This window comes from Notamacropus eugenii, chromosome 3 (assembly GCF_028372415.1).
Source record: "Notamacropus eugenii isolate mMacEug1 chromosome 3, mMacEug1.pri_v2, whole genome shotgun sequence".
In the NCBI taxonomy this organism is placed as follows: domain Eukaryota; kingdom Metazoa; phylum Chordata; class Mammalia; order Diprotodontia; family Macropodidae; genus Notamacropus; species Notamacropus eugenii.
The window spans coordinates 285,008,067-285,020,550 of record NC_092874.1 but is presented as its reverse complement, the minus strand read 5'-3'; positions in this window follow the sequence as shown (position 1 = coordinate 285,020,550).

Genomic DNA, 12,484 nt, shown 5'->3' with positions numbered 1-12,484 from the left:
TCCATCTTCATCCCCATGCTACCTCTCTTCCCCACTTCTCCCTTCAGTGTTCAAATTGATACGGGCTCCATAAATGAGACATAGCAATTTTGTTTTCCTTTGTATATGGTCCATCTTTTGAAACCTGGTCAGGTGTAGCCACGGCACCGGGAAAAAGCGGAAAGGGAAAATTAATTGTTGTTAATAGCTTTCCAGTTCCCAACACACAATATGAAATCTGACTTTTGTAACCCAGTCACAATCAGTAGTCCCTGAGAACTGGACTGTTTTGCTTTTGTCATTCTATCTCCAGGAGCAGCTAGGTGGCACAGTGGATAGAACACCAGGCCTGGGGTCAGGAAGACCTGAGTTCAAATTTGGCCTCAGACACTTACTAGCTGTGTGACCCTAGGCAAGTCACTTAACCCTGTTTGCCTCAGTCTCCTCATCTGTAAAATGAGCTGGAGAAGGCAATGGCAAACCACTCCAGGATCTTTGCCAAGTAAACCCCAAATGGGGTCACAGAGTTGGACATGACTGAAACAACTAAAGAATTACCCAACACAGTCTTTTTTTTACATAGAAGTTAACATATTCTTGTTGAGCTGAATAAAATTTTCCTTATTTTTCAATATAACTAAGGTAGATTGGCTTTCTGTTGCAATGAAAGCTACTTTGTGCATTTTCTACTTTATTTCTTCATTCAGAAACCCGGCATTAGTTGTGCTGATAGTCTAAAATGCAGTGTGATTTAGGACTGTTGAAACAAAAGTCAGGATGTCACAAATCTGCAAGATGTCAAGACTAAGTCCTACTCTTTCAAAAAGGATGGGATCATAAATCCCATTTTATTTTTATGATTTGGCTTGTACACTGCGAGTGTTTCGATGTTGCTCCCTTGCCAAAACACAAACTCGCACACCCATGCACTCCAATTTGTTTCTTAGTCTGGTAATTTGTGACTACATGTTGACACTGACCTAGAAATGTTCCTGGTGCTGTTTTAAATCTTATGTCAAGAGGAGAAATTGGAATCTGGTTTGCACATTTGTGTCTGGATTTTTGTAATTGTCCAAAATCTGACTTTGTCCCAGAAACACTGATTGGGAAGTTAGGAGATATTCTCATGCCCAAGACTTTTAATGTTAATAGTTCTGAAGGGAGAAGAGCAGCTGTTCAGGAGTATTTCTCATGTTTTTCTGTAGCCCCCAAAGTTAAACTCTATTTAACCCAACTAAATATCATATGAATAGTCCCAGTTCTGAGCCCAAATATGACTTTAGATTCAAAAGTTAAAAAACAGGAAAAAAAAAAGCTTATTATCATGGCTTTTTCCCTTATATCCCTTATGAGTGGATGGTCAAGTCCTCAGAGAAGACAGCCTTTTTCCATGTAATTTGATCTAGCTGCCAGTATCTTCACTAATAAGGATAAAGAGAACTGTTTCTTTAACACCTTGATGATTTAAAAACATTTTTTTAAAAGCAGCCATATCAAAAGAATTTCAAAATAGCTAACATTTGTTTCTAATTATGAACTTAAAAAGATATGAACCTTAAAATTATTGGGGGAGGGAGAGTGGTTTGCTGGTTGTTTTGTTTAAATTCACACAATTTTAATTTGCAAAGGATACTTTCCTAACATGCAGTGTAGTAATACAACAAAATGATTACAGTGTCAACTTGGACCCTCATTTCATCATTTCATAAAAGCAGAGGTAGAGAGCCTGTTGGTGGACCTCATCCATGACACAGACATCATATAACCATAGTTGCCTCTGAATGTATGGGCTTGGGCTTCGTGGGAAATCAAAAGAATTTGATCTACTTTGTGACCCTTTCAGTTATTCTTTGGACCACCTCAGTAAAAACAAGTGTTGTCCCCATGGAGGGTCAGGTGACAATATGTCTGGAAATTTCCTTGGGTCAGCAGATCTCTGTTTAACTTACCCCCATAACTGTACAGCTGTTTGATTTCTCCACTGATTATTAACAGAATAGTCTACCTGGGGAATTATAACACTGAGAGTAGCTTATAAAATCCATACAAGCAATTGTAAGTAAAAGAGGTATCTGCCAGTTTCCTTGGCCTGTCCAAATAATCTCAATTACTGGTATTTAACTCCCCAGTAGATTCTATGTTCCATTTTTGTGTAATTTCAACATTCCTCCCAATTTCATTTACTGTTGTTGAGCTGCACAGCTCTTTCTTTGCTTTGCAGTAAAAGACAGTAAATCCTGCTAGTATCTTTGCTCCCAATGGTGGTACACATAAAACTTTGATCTTTTTTATAAACACAGCTGTCTTACTTCTCATTGAGCCAAGTCCCATTCAGATTAGCCTTTTGCCAAAAGTAAGACTAATCTTTGAAGTCAACTGAAGTAAGAGTTCTCTTAAGGCTGTTGGCAAAACTCTTTGGAGAGGTGGTTTTGTCACACAAAAATAAGCCAGGGACAATGACTGCCAAAGCACACCAAGGGCCACTGATGGAAAATTATACAATAGTGACAAAGAAACAAAGATGTTTCCTCTACAAACTGGTTTTCTACTTTAAGTAGCTTGGGTTCATTCACTAAAGCAAACTTCATTTGATTAGGCTATAATCAAATAATTTTTCCCCTTTATCTGCTTTGCTTTTAAAATCAGATGCAAGTAACCTAACTTTTAATTTTGGAGGACTAATTTCACTTATTCCGTGTTTCCTTCTTGTAGTGGATGTTGTCTTGTAAGCTCCACTTAATGGCTGTTTTTTGAACCCTCCTGACTTACAGTGAATGTCAATGGTTTCTCTTTGGAACAGCAACCCTGAGGGTCTTGCCCTCCCACCTTGATTTTTTTTTCTTTTTTCTATTTAAAGGGGACATCCCTTGACTACTTCTTAAAGAGGCCTATTCATCGAATGGGCATCACCTCACTCTAAGTGAGTACCTGAAAAGGCCTTAGCCTAAAAGGGCCAAGGTCTCCCATTGCATCCTGGGCCATCTCCAGTCATCCTAATGAATATCTGGTCACTGGATCCAGATGGCTCTCGAGGAGAAAGTGAGGCTGGAGACCTGCACAGCCCTCCCTCACTCAAAGCAAAGTCAACTGCAAGTCATGTCATCATTTCCCTGATGTCATGGTCCTCTTCAAAAACGAAGGACAAACACAACCTTGGATATTGTCTTATACTTACTAATACAAAGCAAGTATCTACATAGATTTGTAAGTAGCTATATTTTAGAAGCAGCATAAAAGATATTACCAAGAATATCTGTAACTGAAAGAAGTGAGCCAGTCATCTAGAGAGAATGAGACACAACAGTCGGACATTCTGGTACCCTGAGTGGTTAAAAGAACAAAAGAACACCTATGTTCCATTGGAGAGACCTTCAGAAGGATTTATGGGGAAAGCTGTCTAGAACCTTACAAACCAAGAAATCAGGGAGTGCTGACTTCTTCATTAGTGGAGAGAGTACCCAGAACCAAGAGACCATGGATCTTTCAAAGCATGAAAATAAGGACAAGTTCATCTCATCAAGTAGACATTCATGAAATGCTTATTATATGCTAGGCACTGTGCTAAGCACTTGAGATACAAAAAAAAAAAAAAAGAAGAAGAAGCAAAAACTATCCCTATCCTCCAAAAGTTTACATTCTAATGGGAGAGACAACATGTATGTATATGTATATATGTGTGTTTAAGGTATATACAAGATCCCTACTAAGCAGATACAGGTACATGTGGATACAAAATACCCACAAAGTAATCTTGATAGATACAGAGTAACCTCTGAAAGGATGTGACCAGCAGTCAGGGTATTAGGGAATAAGGACAAGAAAAGACTTCCTACTGAAGGTAGGACTTGAACTGAGTCCTGAAAGAAGGGAAAGCAAGAAAAACAAATGTAAGAAAAAGGGTGAGCACTCCAGGTGTGAAAGTTGTTTTAACTGCATACCATTTTTTTTGCATGTTGATTCTTCTAGTTTCATACTCATTTTCATCTTTTATCTAATAAGTTGAATACCTGAATGTATACACTGGTTAGGGAATTATTTCCATAACAGTAATGAGTTATTGCCTGTGGTTCAAATAATCAGGTTGTTGTTGATTTAAATGTCATTTGGTATTCCCCCTCTATAGTACATCCCAGCTCTTTTACTAAAGAAAGCACTCATATTCATGATACAGAAGTGTAACGGGATTTTGGCACATGTCAGATCACCTACGATGGAAGTGTCCAAGTGGGAGACATGAGCGACCTGCTATGAGAGAAAATTATCCCGTGTGCCTATATGATGTGAATAGGAGCAGCCTCTGCTTTGGCTGCATAGCCAGAACTGGGTATGTCTTTAAAACTACCAAACTGGGACTATCTCACTCTCTCTTTCCAGTGGCACCCAAGTGTGAATGTCGTGTTCACCCAAATTAGGGGAACTATGCGCTAAGCTGGCATGGGAAGGGGGAAAGAGCCATCTTCCCTTTTCTTTTAGACCCATGGGCTAGAAAAACAGGCTTTGGGTTTTGATCTTGTTTCATTCATCTCCTTAAGTTTCAAGGGCAGAGAGTGAAGTCCTGGCCATGGAGCCTGGGAGCCATGATCCTAGGCCAGATGTTGCCACCAGTCCTGCAAGGAAGCCCTTAGAAGCCAGGGTGCTGAGATGGAAACCCTGGGGACTTTGGATTTGGAATTTGGTGGGACTGATGCTATATAGAAACTGAACTTAATCCTTCTGTCCTCAGAGACTGAGATGGTAAAAGTCAAGGATCATGCCCCACCAGATGATGGGAGGGATATTTGTCCTTGCTATGCCTTTGAAGTAAATAATCCTTTATAAAAATTAATCCAACTGGTAAATGGTTAATTAGAGCTTAAGTGCTTGGACTCTCAAAATTTGGAGAACACAATCAGTGGGGATTTTAAAATTTGGAGAACACAATCAGTGGGGATTTGAGCCAATGGCAGACACTAAATATCCTCAATCTCCATAAACATATCAGAGAACTCTGGGAGAAGGGCAAAATGTAACATACCAGGCCTACAGACAGTGGGGGCTGTAGAACCACCATTACAGATGCTTGGGACATCTGTGTATTCTGAAAGCTTGGGGATTCTCTACTTTCAATCAGGTATCATATTTTCCAACACAATTATCACCATCTTCTCCTATGCTCAACTTTGTGTTGAATTCACTAAACCTCAAAATTTATGTTAATTTGAAGGATTTTATCTGGTTCTTCATATAATTTGTAGATCTCCTCATCTTCTGCCATGGACATTGATGAGTAAGTTCCAATTATTTTCACAGTGATCTTTTTGTAAATGTTTATTCTGGGCACTGCAATACAGGATCACAGGTTTAGTGCTGGAAGGGACCACAGGTCCAATCCCTTCATTTACTACATGAGGAAACTGAAACCCAGAAAGAATAAATGAAGTACACAAAGTCACACAGTCAGTGAGTAGAAAAGCAAATGCCTCCTGAGACAATGGATGTGCAGTAAACCTCAGTTGGATAACACCATGATAGGAGAACCTATATATTATGCTTTTCTTTGGCTACAACTCCCATTTGTCTTCAGATATCACAGTGACAAGGTCAAGCCTTATAGGACTTATTTCTTCACTCCCTCGTCATTGGACAAAAATCTCATTTTCAAAGCAGCAATAATTGTTAATGCTTATAAATGGTCTACAAATGTATGGTATTTAGCACTCTCTGCCTCCTTTCTCTGACACACAGCCACCATACAACAGAAGAATGGAAAGGTGTTGATCAGGACTAAATATCATTTTGTATTTTTCTTTGTGTAATGGGTCACCAGGAGAAAAGAATATATCACCAATTGGTCCGTCAACTGGGGATGAGCCTCTTCAGGATTAGCTGGACTTATCTTCAGAAAGCAGACAGGACCTGTTGCCAGGATGGTACTCAAAGCCTTTTCATCATGATAGAACCTGCAGGGATTTTACTCTACCAGCATAGCTTTCTAAAACTGAGGACCACCATCACATAATAATGTTTCATTGAAATAGAGATCAATTCTCAAAATAGCTGGAAATAGTAGGGAGGATAATGAATGATTGGAGAAATGCACAAAAGATGCTATTAATACTACTACTGAACCAAAGGGATCAAGAGGAAATCACCAATTACCAGACCATGTGGCTATGTTTCTATCCTTCTGAAACCTTTAGGAGAATGAGCCACATACACATTGAGAATATTCTTGATGAAAGCGTGAGAAAGCAAACTTGTACAAATGGATAGCTCAAAGGGCCAGGAGTCAAGATGTTGTTTAACTTTGTGACCTCATTTTTCTTGGCAAAGATACTAGAGTGGTTTGCCATTTCCTTCTCCAGCTCATTTTACAGGTGAGGAAACTGAGGCAAATAGGGGTCAAAATTTGCCCAGGGTCAAAAGCTAGTAAATGTGTGAGGCCAGATTTGAATCCAGGAAGAAGCATCTTACTGACTAGAGTCTAGTGATCTACATACTACACCACCTAGTTGCCCTAAACATGAAGTCAAGATGACCTGAGTTAAAATCCAGCCTCTGACACTAAAAGCTGCATGACTTGGACAAGTCACTTAATCTCTCTCTACCTCTGTTTCCTCAATAATAGAAGCACCCACTTTCCAAGGCTGTTGTAAACATCAAATGAGATAACATTTGTAAAGCTTTATACTAGGTGCTTAATAAATGCTTATTCATTTCTCCCTTCTCCCAGAAGACCATATCTTCATAATCGTATAGTTAACAGAAAGATGTGTATAAGATGCTATTGTGTCTACTGTTTGATTATAAAAACACTTTGAATTTAATTGTTTATTGGTTGTTAAAAAACTCCTTGAGATCAGTCACTGTCTTTTGCCTATTTTTGTATCCCCAGTACTTAACACAGTGCCTGGTACATAGTAGGCATTTTAAAACTATTTACTGATTGATTGATAGAACAAAATGAAAGCAGCTAGGTGGCACCATAGTGAATAGAGCTCTGAGCCAGGAGTCAGGAAGACTCCTCTTCCTGAGTTCAAATCTGGCCTCAGCTACTTCCTAGCTATGTGACCCTGAGCAAGTTAAGTGAGCAAGTCACTTAACCCTGTTTGTCTCAGTTTCCTCATCTGTAAACTGAGCTGGAGAAGGAAATGACAAACCACTCCAGTATCTTTGTCAAGAAAACTCCTAATGAGGTAAAGGTGAGTTGGACATAACTGAAAAATAATTAAACAACAGAACAAAATGCATCCTTAAAACCACTATATCAAAAAAGGAGTCTCCCTTGCATATGTTAAGGTCATACAAGATTCATTGAAAAATTCAACCACAGAGATAATCGTGTTCATGTTCACCATGTGAATCATATTCAACAGTTCTGATTACCAAAATAAAATGAATCACAATACAGGGAACTATACATTAATTTGTTATTATCGTGGACGATGTCCAGCATGGAGTCCAAATGGAAAAATTCCCTGTAGATGGCTCACAAGCAGAATGCCCACTTTTTGAACACCAATATTCTCCCACTGATGTGATACAGATGTAGAATGATTCCAAGTAAGCTGTAGCTGTAGCATGTTACTAATAATGTCATATATAAGGAGTAATATAGATGACATCACCCAGTATTGGGGAAGGAGGTGGGCAAACAGGGAGAAGGGACAACTTTTTTTAACAATATTTTATTTTTTCCAATGACATGTAGGGCCAATTTTCAGCATTCATTTTTTGCAAATTTTACTCCCTCCCTCCCCACCCTCCTCTCTCTAAGATGGCAAGCAATCATTCCTTATAGCACAAGTGTTCATCACAATCACACACCACAACATGTTCAGCCATTCCTCAATGGATATGCATCCCCTCAATTTCCAATTCTTTATTACCACAAAAAGAGCTGCTGTAAATATTTTTGTACATGTGGGTCCTTTTCCCTTTTTTATGATCTCTTTGGGATACTGCCTTAGCACTATTGCTGGGTCAAAGGGTAAGCAAAGTTTGAAGTTCTAAACTGCTCTCCACAATGATTGGCTCAGTTCACAGCTCCACCAAGGAACAGTGCATTAGGGTCCTAATTTTCCCACATCTCCTTTTCTTTTTCTGTCCTATTAGCCAATCTGATAGGTGTGAGGTAGTAATGTTGAGGTTTGAGGTAGTGGGGACCCTGAAATACTGACATGCCAGGTCCTGCTCAAATGAATTCGACACAAGCCTTCTTAAAGCCAGAGAAAAACAAAGTTTATTAAAGATTCACCATATTGGGTTGACTCTTAAGGAGCCTAAGCATTTGTAATGCTTGTATTGACAAGCAGGCCAGAAAGAATCTCAGCTAGACAAAGTCTGAGCTGGATTGAATCTGAGCGCTTTCATGGAGGCAAGATGAAACTTAAATACAGAAAGCCATGGGAAAGATCTAGAGGTTGTCTAGTGGTCTGGGAGGGGGGGGGGGGTCTAAGGAGGAGCTTGATGAGACTGGGGTAATTAGTGATGTAATCAAGGGTGGGAAACAGCTGGAGGCATTTGGGAGGTATCAGACACTGGAGGGCTTGGATAGGAAGCAGGTGGGGCAATCAAGAGGTGTGTATGTGTTCATCCTTCGTCGCAGAAGAAGACCATGCCATGAGAGAAATAATGACATGACTTGCACTTGACTTTGTTTTGAGTGAGAGAGGTCACCAGCCTCACTTCTCCTCCAGAGCCATCTGAATCCAGTGACCAGATATTCATCAGGATGACTAGAGATGACCCAGGATGAGCCAATTGGGGTTAAGTGACTTGCCCAAGGTCATACAGCTAGTGAGTGTCAAGTGTCTGAGGTGACATTTGAACTCAGGTCCTCCTGACTCCTGTACTGGTGCTCTATCCACTGCACCACCTAGCTGCCCCTGCCTGGAAGGCCAGGCTAGGTTAAGGGGAACAGATTTGGGTATGATAGGCCAGGTTAAGAGGGAAGATTCCAGGGGAGTTCAGGGAGGTTCCCAGAATCTGAACACCATCAGTACTGCAGAGTTGCTTTAATTTGCATTTCCAGGAGTCACAACTTGATGATCCCAAAGTTGCCCCCATCCTTAGAAGATACTGAAAGACCCTGCAGGAGATCTTTAGCATTTGGGACAGATTCCCTATGGGGGATTTATGGGAAGACATGAACAAAGAACATGTAAGGAAAAAAGGGCCAGCGAATCCACATGCATTCATTAAGCACTAATGCTGGGCCAGGCAGCAGGCTGAACTCTAAGGATACAAAGGCCAAAACAGTCCTGCCTTTAAGGAGCTCCCAGTCTAAGGGAAAGGAGGACAGAGATATCTATCTAGATATCTAGCAATCCATCTAGGAGGGAATAGGCACATTGACAAGATTATGGATCCATCTGTGTTGAAATAGGAAGATTAGAAAAGATAACTTGAATGAAAATAAGCAAGGCCAGTCTCTACAGTCCTTGGTCCAGTAAAATCAGAGAATCCATGATCACTCCAAAAAATGAAGTAATACAACACATGTCTACAGGCTTTAAGAGACACACATGCACATGGAAAAAGGAGTAGTTTCTTTGGAAGTTCTGTGACTATTCTTTTAATGAGTACTCGCTGTACAAATCCATTTTAGTGGCCCTAGGAGTCCAGTGATTAAAACTACACGAAGCTGAGGTTATAATGGTGTATGATTGAGATCAGTAGCAGTTGGGCACCCAGTAGGCAAAGAAACATCAAGTATTTCCCTAACATGAGAATTAGGGATGTTAGCCTTATATTTGGCAAAAATAGATTCAAGAGAATTTGAAGTAGCTCCTCCATCGAGTGATCAGCTGAGAGAACAAGTTCAGGTTGAATCTTTTTTTTAGTCCAGATCTGGGATTTTATTCCACCCGACCCTCCCTGCATAGTCAGTCTGTGGCCAAATCTTTTCAATTATATGTCCACATTTTTCCCATCTGTCCCATTCACTCCACTCACACAGCCAACATCCTAGCTCAGGCCATCATCAAATCTCTGCTGGACTATTGCAACAATGTCCTGATTTCTAAGATTCTAATGTCTCCCCTCTCCAATCCAACTTCCAAACAGCCTGCTTGGAAATTGGTTTTCCCAAGGCATGACTTCCCTTGTCACTCCCCTTCTCAAGAAACTTCCTCTCCTTCTTGCCTCTAAGATAAAAGGCAAACTGCTCCATTTGGAATTTAAAGCCTTTTCCACCTGGTTCTAGATTATGGTTCCAGACTTATTTGAAATTGTTTCCTCTCAATCACCTTACATTTTACATAAACTGGTCAGATACAACATCTTCCACCTCTGGGCCTGAACCCTATGCCTACAATCACTTTCCCACCTCAATTTAGCTTCTTTGAATCCATGCTCTCTTTCAAGGCTCAGCTTTGAGGTTACCTCCTATATGAGGCCATCCTAATACCCTCCAGTGTTCTCTTTGCTAGTCCCACAAAAAAAAATTACTTTGTATTTATTTCTTGGTGTACCTATCACTTTCCCCCAGAAGAATGTGGGCTCCTGGCGGGCAGGGCCTAGTTTATTTTCATCTTTGTATCTTCACAGCTTTGCCTGGGAGCTGGCCCAGAGTAGGTAGTTGATAAATTCCTGATGAATCTATGAAATCCTAAAGCTGGAAGAATTTTCCAGGTCCTTTCCAGGTTACTGCCCAAATAAGCCAACACAGGATATAGACAGGCAGGTAACTGCAGTTTATTTATTCACTCAAGAGTGTAATACACACAAGTAAGTGATGGCCATGTATGTCTCACAGTGGCAGATACAAATACGTATATATGTAGGCACACACATACACACACATTTATGCACTTACATTTAATTATGTCTGTATCTCTCTATTTATCTGTTCTAGCTATAATAGCCATTTGCACTAGAAAAAAGAAAATTTAACCTTCTTTATCAGTCAGTTGGTCAATAAGCATTTGTTAAGAGACTATAAGTGCCTTATTAGGTAGAATAAAGACAAGGGGTGTGACTTCCTTGAACTGTTGAGGTCCTTGAATGAGGGTAAATAGTCATTGTTTTCTGTTCCTGCCAGAAACTCTAAGGGTCACCCCCTCCCAGAATGATAGTTCTGTGATAGTAAATCTTTTCTCTTGATTCCTACATAATCCTTAGTCATTGAATGGGCATTGAATTGAGACCTGGAAAAGACCTTAATGTAGAAAGACCAAGGTCACCCATTGTATTCTGGGCCACCTATCATCTTGACTTGTGTCTTGCAACTGGACTTTGATAACTCTGGAGGAGAGAGTGAATGAGGCCAGCAACTTTACACAGCTCTGCCTCACTTAAATCCAATTCACATGCAAGTCAAGGCGTCACCCTCATGGTTGTCTTCTGAGTTTTTCTTTTCTAGTCTTAAGGTATCTGGGTAGAAAGGATGTATTTGAAGGACACACTCAGTACTATCAAAGAGGCATCACATAAAAAGAAAAACAGCAAACAATGGACAAAATAGAGTCATGTGTTCTCCCAAAAATCCACTTTCAACACTATTTATCCTGAAAGGTTCATCTCAAATAAATATTTCTTCCATGAAGCCTTCTCTTAAAGTTCCCCAGCTACCAAGAATAGCTAATATTTATATACCACTTACTATGTGCTAGACACTATGCTAAGAACTTTACAAATATTATCACATTTGACCTTCATGACAACTCTGGGAGATAAGGGCTATTATTATCATCCCCATTTTACAGTTAAGGAAACTGAGGCAAACAGAGGTTAAGTGACTTACCCAGGATCCCTCAGCTAGTAAGTGTCTGAGGCTGGATTTGAACTCAGGTCTTCCTGACTCTAAATCTGGTGCTCTGTGCACTATAGCACCATTGAGCTAAAAGTGATGCCTTCCATTACTTTTTGATTCCAGCATCATCTCTTACGGCATTTATTGCACTGTATTTACCAGATGCATTTTGGTGGGGAGGGGTATGGGAAGAGCTCTATCTATGCCTAGAGTCAGAGGATCTCTGAAATTAGGAACTTGGTCAGCTCATTTTTGTTTCTTCCTCTATAAAATAAAGCTAATGATGCCTTACAGGGCTGTTCCTCAATGTGCATCCCTTCCAAAGCCCTTTCTAGGTCTTCATGTACATTCCAGACTGAAACTGCCATTGTTAACTTTACCTCAAAATATCCAATCCTATCCACCCAGGACCAATCAAGTTACATCAATCAGACAGCTGAAGTCTTAGCACAGTAACAATATTGGGAAGCAACAGATTGTTATAGGATTGCTTTAAAAATTCTATATATAGATCTTATAATTAGAGAACATTATGATCCCATTCTCAGGTCACCAGTACCACGGAATCACCTTGGAAAACCCAGTGACATTATACATAACCACTGGAGTCATCAATGGAGACATTTATACATTAGACATTTGCATCTCAGTATGCATACTTAACCAATACCTTCTTACAGAGTACATTTAAGGCCAGAGTACATGGATGAGGCAGGAAGCAATAGGTAACAGTACATAACTCTCCATGCAGCTGGTTGTTCAACATAAAAC